We start from the raw sequence: 8,559 nt of genomic DNA, 5'->3' as shown, positions 1-8,559 counted from the left end.
TCTGTCTAGGATGTTAAAAACAAACAAAACAATCTCAAGTCAAAATTTGGTTGATGATCCACAGCCATTCTTTTTCTTGGGTATGTCTTTTTTAAATATGTGACCTAATACCCTTTTACTGATAAGTAGTGGTTCCAACTGACATACCATATTCTGTAAAAGCATTTGAAACATTTGCAATTCTCACAAGGCCCATCTCTGTTTCCTTTTATTGATTTACTTTCACGTACATAAAATTAGAAAAAAAAAGTGACTGTCCAAAGTCATGGTGGGACTCACATGTGGCACCAAGCCCTGAGAAAACAAAAGGGAATCTCCTTTCTCATTTTCTGTTAAGTTGACAGATCAATCATCTTATAACTGATAAAGCTAAGCTAAGCTCCTCTCTGTTATCTTAGCACTTACTGTTTTAGTAGACCCATTGCCTTATAGGGATTTCAGATAAAGCAGACAATTAGCCTTTGAGTAAGGTGATGTTGGTCCAGAACTGTCTGCATGTTTCAGCACTCTCATTTTTCTCTCCCATACCATACAACAAGGGATTAAAAGAACAAATACATAAAGTTGAGGAATGGGGAATACAAAAGACTAATCCATTCTTATTACTATTCATGGGTACTGTGAATAAAATGCATTAAATATTTGGAAATCTCAAGACCTATATGCATATACCCAGAACTTCATGTTTTAACAGAGCTTCAGTGTTTCTGCGATCAACACCTCAAGCATCAGTTTGTCTTCCATGTTAAAGTACATTTGAGTCTAGGAGCCACGAAAGCAGCAATAAAGGAATCTTCATCAGTCTCTCAACATCTCAGCAAGGAGACAGGATAAAAAAACATGTGTCAGAGGTGGTGCTGTGAAGTGTAGCTGCTGGCCTTTGTTAGCTGTGCCAGAAAGTATTAGTGGGAGAAAGGGACAAGTGTGTCAAAGTGGGCTATAGCCTGTCTGAAGGACTCATTCATGTCACAGTCCTCTCCACAGCTGCACTGTGGGCTGCCAGTGAGAGTCAGACAAGTTACCTAGGATCTACCCCTGTTCACATCTATGATCTGACCTGTGCATTAATATTTAGAGGACTCAGAAACTCTCTTCATTTTCACAGATTCACCTCAGTAACAAATATAGATCACCAACCCTGCTTTATGATAGTTCTCAGTTTGTCCTCCCTCCTGTGAAGGTGCCCATGTGTGCTGGTTCTTCCTCTGCTGATAGACTGAAAAGTTACAGAATCATAGAATCTTAGAACAGCTTGAGCTGGAAGGGGCATTTAAAGGTCAGCTAGTACCCAGCTCATGAGTAAAGGCCCTCTTCCCCTTCCGAGAAAGGTGAATCCCATCTGATGCCAGAAAGCCTGTTGCCGTGTATGTCATCCTATTATCAAAACCCCCCAGCTTAATAGACTGGGTACATCTGTTTCTTTCAACATCACTTGCCAGAACTGGAATGATAGAGGAAACAATCTGTGCTCCCAGTATTCTTATCAAGCATCCCAAGGCCCTAAAGACCCTTTTTGAATCCTCAGACTAAACGTTGTGACTTCACTGTCACCCACATGAAAGAGCAGTGATGATAGTAATCCATGGGCTGTATCAAACTAGAAAGTTTCCTAGTGATGTCCTTAACCCAGTCCCCATGGAGGCAAAAACCCCTCCCTAAGAGGACAGTCTGTCAAGCACAGTGAATCCTTTGCAAGCTTTTGAAGGGAATTACTTATGACTATAACCCATATTTTCTTTCTTGTGGCAGTGGTCATGATACTGGGAGCAGGTCTTTTTGATCCTGGTAACACATCTGGTTCATCATCCTTATCCATTGAGTGGCCAGGAACCTCCACCAACCCTCATGCCTATTGTACAGAAGCTCATGTGGCTGAGATTACTAAACTGCTAATTCGGCAGCTGTGTGATGCAAAGAATTTAATTGAGCGAGACAAGGGCATGGCAATTGCAGAGAAAACCTGGCAAATCCATGAAACACTGGAAAAGAAAAAGGAGGAGATAGCCCAGCTGCATGTTTGGATCAAACAAATGACAGCAAAAGGTGAGGAATTAAAACAGCAGAAAGAAAAATCTGGAGGAGTTGCTTCTGAAGAGTTTGAGAGGGCTCTGAGTACTGACCAAAAAAGAGAGGAAGTCTTGAAAAAATTGTAGCTTGTCATAGATGAGGAAGTCAAACTGTAAAAAAGAAGCTCCAGACAAATCCCAAGTTTAGCACATCTCCAAGAGGAATTTGATCCTTCCTTAGAAGAAAAGGATGAACTTCATTATGTGTCCTGCAAATGCAGATATCATTGCGGAATAGAGGTTACAGAATTGTCAGATAGGCACTTAACAGCCTGATCCAAATAACTGAACCACAAGTTCAAAGTCCAACAAAAGAAGTAATTTTCCACAGAAAATACTGTGGAGCCAGGAAGCAGTGAGGGTAACGAAAGTTCCAGTATTAAAACACTGGACTCTAAATTTTTTCAAATGGATCTCCACCACAGAGGTGCAACAGAGGAGACAGCAAGCCATCTCTCAACAGGAATGCTGTGATTGAACTCTAAGGATGTAGCCAATTTGTAAATTCATTGTGTCTTGTCATTTGTCTTCATCAGCCCTTCAAGTGGGAGCTATCTTTGACTGAAGTTAGAAAATCTGGCCCAATGCACATGGCAAGATTGCCAGAATTCATCCTCCTGGTTAGTGAGTTTTGTCTGGTATGGTGAAACAGAGAAAGCAACTGCTTGAGGAGAAATAGATTTACTTAGGCAATTGTCAGCCATGTTATGGGAACACAAATATAGTATGTCTCTGGTGCAATCAATTCAGTGCCTGCTATTTTTTTTTACATTACATTCAGAGAAATGATGCTACTATGAAAAAGGAAAGCCACGTGATATTCTCAGTGGCCTAGCAGAACATACCATTTAAAAATCCCCACAGGCTGCTCAGCAGGAAGTTAATTTTAAGATCTGACCAACAGGTCAGCATTACAGAATGCCATATAAGTGAGTAAATCAACAACATTAATAATTTCTATGATGTTTCACTAGAGGGTTTCCTAAGGCACTTGAAAACTTGTGTTTATTGTGCAGCTTCCAAGGTATTCTAAAACAATTTTCAAGTCTCTGTCTTTTTGATTCTGAAGAATGACGTTTCTCATTGTCATGGTCGATCTCTAGCAGACTGACTACCTTCCTTAAGATACTGCAACCTTGCTCTGCTTTTTATAAGAGTAATTTTATGAAACTATCTTAAAGGCCTTAAAGAGGTGTTCTGAACAGAGAAATGCTTTACTGTGCTACCTTGCCTCCAAATCAAGCTGCAGCTGCAAGAGCTAACTAATAGAAACATGAGTTTATAAATTAGGCTGCCAACTTGCAGGGAAACATCAATGCTCTACCTGTCACTCCATAACACTGGGAAATATTGCAAAGCTTACTCTTTCAGTCCTTCTGATTTGCCCTGCTTACCTTCTCCAAAGGTAGCATTCTTCTCTTAAAGAGGACTACTAATAGAATTGAAGGAGGGATGCTTCAGAGGATACTATTTCTAAAATTGGGAGTTATGTTTCCTCTGGAAATTCATCGGTCTGTCACGGCTTTTCAAATATGAAAGACAATGTCCTCACAGATTCATCTGCCAGTTGCATTGAACTAAATCTCAACATTTTTTGGGAGGCCCATTTACAGTTATGTGCTGCTGTGAACTGGTTCTCTAGGTTTTCTTTGATTCTCCCAGTTCTTTCAAAAGTGGTATCTTCCACTATTTAGGATGACTGAACTGGTAGCAGAAAAGGCTTGATGGCTGCTTAACTGGTGGTCAGTTTGCCAGTTGAAACCACATCTGAATCTTTTGATGACCAAAAGCTATCCCTTTGGCCAGGGAATAAAGGACAAAAAAATAGTCCTGTACATCTGGTCCATCTTGTTCCGGCTGTCTATGCCCAGCCGAACCTCCATCTGTAAACCTGGCACCACTTGTGCCATGTTATTCCCTCATTGCTTAGGATTTTTATGAGGAGAGACACAAATAAAAAGGTAATGTGGGCAGATTTTTAAAACTCTTGCATCCCTCCTCCTGATGGAGCCTTTCATATGCCAGAGAGTACAGACGGTGACCACCCTGAGCATGCAGGTTGCAAGGCCTGGTGAACCCCTGCTATACCAGAGCATCTTGCCTTGTGCTTGGAGAAAGATGAGGAACTTGGGGCATTCCCTTATTCCCTTAGGAGCAAACTGCCTCCTACTCACACAAAGCCCTATGGACCAACATCTTTGTTAGCCTTATTGGTTTGGTAAATGGATAAGCTTTACTGTAAGGTTTGAATGGAGAAAAGTACAGGATTTGTGCAGAGACAACTTCGAAAAACTCTTACCCAGCATTTGTAGTCTGTGATGACAGACTGCAGGACAGAAGGCCCCAAGCAATTTGGAGAGAAGCATTAGGCAACAGAGGTAGATCATATAGGGGATCCAGCAATGGCAGCTCAGCTCCTGGCTCACCCTAGTCAGAGAAGCAGTGGCCACAATCCAACCACAGTAGCAGTGAGATCAGGGTTGCCCAAGGGCAACAGGACCATCCCCTCTGTGCACCTGGGAAAGTGTCCTTGCATGGGCAGAGGGGGAAAACAGGGCAGGGTTGCAGAGGGGCTGTGATGTCCAGGGCGCTGACTGCCAGTTTTGAAGTGTTCAGTGGAAAAGCATTGTATATTCCAAACTGGAGATGGAAAAGAGCCATCAAAATTCATGAGGGATATTAATTTTAATATATATGAGAAAGAGAGTGACAATATGCAAGCAGTCATGCTCTGCATGATGAATTGAGGTCCACTCATATGCAGTGCTTGCAGTAATATCCATTTGCAGCGATATATCATTTTCTTTATTATTTAATCTCATAGCTCTTAATTAGCACATTGAATTTTATGGTTGTTTCAGGGCTTGTGGGGACATGACAAGAAATTCTGTGTAAGAATCCCTCCCCATGTGACAAAAGAAGCCTCAGTTCAGCAAGTTCACAATTGAAATGCTCTCTGGATTTACCTTGGATGAATGGTTGATGCCAAATCTTACTTTTTAAATGTGTTTTTAAAAGACTTTCATAGAGGGAGACTTTTCATTTTTCATGTCAAATTGGCAGTGTTCTGTCTCCCTGAATGCAGAACAGGATCCTCCTGACTTGCATTGGTGAGAGCTGCAAATGGCCTTTGAGGAAAATCTTCAAGAGGTTTTTTACCGTTAGTCTTCCTTAGGGAGGAACAGATTGAAACATGACACAATTAAGAGCATTTTTAGACACCAATTTTGCCTCAAATCTTGCTTCATCATTAAATCAGTATTATAACCTCAAAGTTCAGTTATGAATTGAAATCTCTAAATCTCAGAGAATATGACAACCATCACATTGAAACAGATCTGCTAATATGTTGGATGGCTTACCCTTTAATCAGCTCCACTGAGCACAGTGGTGTTTTTCAAGTTCTTTAATAATATTAAGTAAGATTACTCGTAAAATCAGATCAAAACAGATGAGATTATATTGACCAAAGGAGGTAGTTCATGATGTGATTAAAGAAAAAGGCAGTGGATGTTCCAGATGACATATTAGGATAATGAAAATGAGTACAAGAGCAAGGTAAAGAATATTAAAGATTATTAAAGTAGTCAGATAAATAAAAAAATTATATTATTATGAAAGTGTCCAATATTAGAAAAAGAATGCAGTTTCAACAGTTAGATGGAGAGCAGTTATAAAATGCAGGAGTGTTGACTTAGTTTCTTGAAAAACAATTATGAAGGCAGAGCGGAAAAAAACTGGGATCTCTTTTCTTCCAGCTGGGAAAAGATGTCGAACCGTAAAAGCTGCAGATCTGTTAGAATAAAGGTTGGCAGCAACCTGCCTCAGCTGAATAGCCTAAACTGTGAAGAGTAGCCGAGAATACAGGAATTGCTTCAACAAAGATTTGGATTCTCTAAGGACTGAGAAAGTGCTAGCAGGATGAAGTGTGGCTGAGCAACTTGATACTTCATTTTTAAGGCATACTTTCATAGCCCCAGAGGAAAAGAGGCCTGTAAGCTTTGCCTCAGTTTTGAGGATAACATCTAATTCTTCAGTTTCCTTACATGCAGTTGGAAATGCTGATGCTAAGTGAACATGAAGAGCTCTCAGAGCAGGACTTTTTACAGGTTCCTGTGGCCATGCTGAGTATTGAGCAAGTGTGTTATCAAGACTCAAGGAGTGAATGAGAACACCGACACAGTATTTAATTAAATCACAGAGAGGGGAAGGAAATATTGCATCAGAGATTAATAGATTTTGTATCCCTTTTAGTACCTGACAATTTACAAACACATCATCCCTATTTTCAGCTTCCTTACAGACTGGAGCACCTAATTCATTGTGTCTTGTATACCATATTAATGAGTAATTTGACTTGAACTTCTAGTGCTTCCAGTACCTGAGTTGCAGAAAGAACTGAAGCAGCAACTTTGAGATCAACTATGTATAAGAAAAATTAGCTAGTTTAAGTTTCATGTTACATTACTAGTAGAGAAAAGCAATATAGGTGAGACAGATAATTTCTGTATATGCAGAGTTATTTTTACAGGTGTTAGAGCTTGTTTTGCAGACTGGAAAGCTGATTCCTATGTAAAGAAATGGAATCTTGGATTTGACAAACATGTGAGGTTTGATGCACTTGACACACCTGAAGGATGGGATTTCATAGTGAGGGATCCAGACAGGCTTCAGAAGTGGAATCATGAGAATCTTACATGGTTTAACAAGACTGCCGTGGGTAACACAAAATGTTATTGTATTCCACATCTACCTGTACCCAAATTGTTTTGTCTCTTTAAGGCCCAGCTGTGGCTGGAAACAGGGCTGCTTGGGCTTTTTTAGTTGGAATATGGAAGAAGAGCGTGCATGGACTCATGGTGTTTTGACTCAGGCAGAGTCTCTTTTGCCTTTTGATTTGCTTTCGTGTCCCTTGCCTTGCTTGCCTCGGTTTTTAGTTTTCATAGAGCCGAGGCAGCTTTGGGAATGACTGCCATCTGTCATGCTGCAGTTAATCCAGTCTGAGAATACATCTGGTTGGCTGAGACACTCCAGCCAACTCTTCCTGTTGTCTCCTGCTATGAGGTAGGCGAAGTCCCACTGTGATTTCTAGCCCCTTGATCTGGAGAATACGAGTTGGAGCTCCAGCTGGGAAGATAAGAGAGCAAAGTGGACAAAGGGAAGACTGAAAACATCTTCCCTTTGTCCTTTGAGCCATGATCTTGGCTGCAGAGTGCCATCTTGGAAGGACGTAGTATCCCGCCATTCTGGGTATTTCATGGTTCCAATGAGGTTCCAGAGATCTGGCAATTTTGTATCTAGCAGTTATTTACTGTTATTTTGTTTGCCTGTTGCTGTTCATCTTGTTAGTAAACAGTCACTTTTTCACTTATATCTACTCCTGTTCATTCCTTATTGTTGGAAATGCATTGGGTAAATATGTAAGTGGAAACAGCTCCTTCCAGAGTGTTTCTCCTTAAAGTATCTTAAACCAAGACACAAGACCAAGTTCAGGTTACTTCACCTGGGTAAGGACAATCCCTGTATTCACACACATTGAGGGGTGAACAGATTGAGAGCAGCCCTGCCGAGATGAGAAGCTGGACATAACCCAGCCATGTGCACTCACAGGCCAGAGAAGCCAAATGTGTCCTGGGCTGCACCTCTCCTATGGGGAAAAGCTGAGAGAATTGGAATTTTTTCACCTTGAAAAGAGAAGGCTTCAAGGTCACCTAATTGTGGCCTTCCAGTACCTGAAGGGAACTTACAGGAAAGATGGGGCAAAATTATTTACAAGAGCTTATAGTGACAGGACAAAGGGCAATGTGTTCAAATGTTTAGATCAGATATTAGAAAAGAATTCTATACTGTCAGGGTGCTGAGACACTGGCACAGGGCCCTGAGAGTCTGTGGATGTCCCATTGCTGAGGTTGGATAGCACTCTGAGTAACCTGGTTTTGTTGAAAGCGCTCCTGCCCTTGGCAGGTGGGTTGGAACTAGATGATTTTCAAGGTCTTCTTTCAACTCAAAACATTCTATGACTCTATGATGATTCTGTTGTTAGGAAGTAACTTTTTAAAACAGGTATTTAGGTGACAAAAAGAAAATTCTGAATAAAGTCAGTAATATTGCAACACAGGGTTAGGCACAATGGAGTTTGTTGCTTTACTGTAATCTGTTTAGTTGTTTAATTTCAGGTATTCCAATAGTTCTGAGAATGTTAACATGATCCATTAGTCAAAAAAATTTCTTTGTGTTTTGGGAAAAGATGGGAAACACTTTTTCCAGTCAGCCTTCCAAGTGCCAGCGAAGGGTAAAGGGAGTTTGTTCTTTCTGAATTAACTAATGTGTGGTATTTACTATAGAGCTAATACACGTTGCAGAGAGAGGTAGTTAATATACAGCATTCATAGCACAAAGTAAGAACACATTTTCAGTCCTGAGCATCAGAGAAGGCATTGCAGCTGGTAATCAAAAAATGTGTTATAGTGTGTCTTAAAATATGTATCTTAAA

The sequence above is a fragment of the Lichenostomus cassidix genome, chromosome Z, assembly GCF_008360975.1.
Source record: "Lichenostomus cassidix isolate B80296 chromosome Z, HeHo_3.0, whole genome shotgun sequence".
In the NCBI taxonomy this organism is placed as follows: Eukaryota; Metazoa; Chordata; class Aves; order Passeriformes; family Meliphagidae; genus Lichenostomus; species Lichenostomus cassidix.
Note: the sequence above shows the minus strand (reverse complement) of the source record.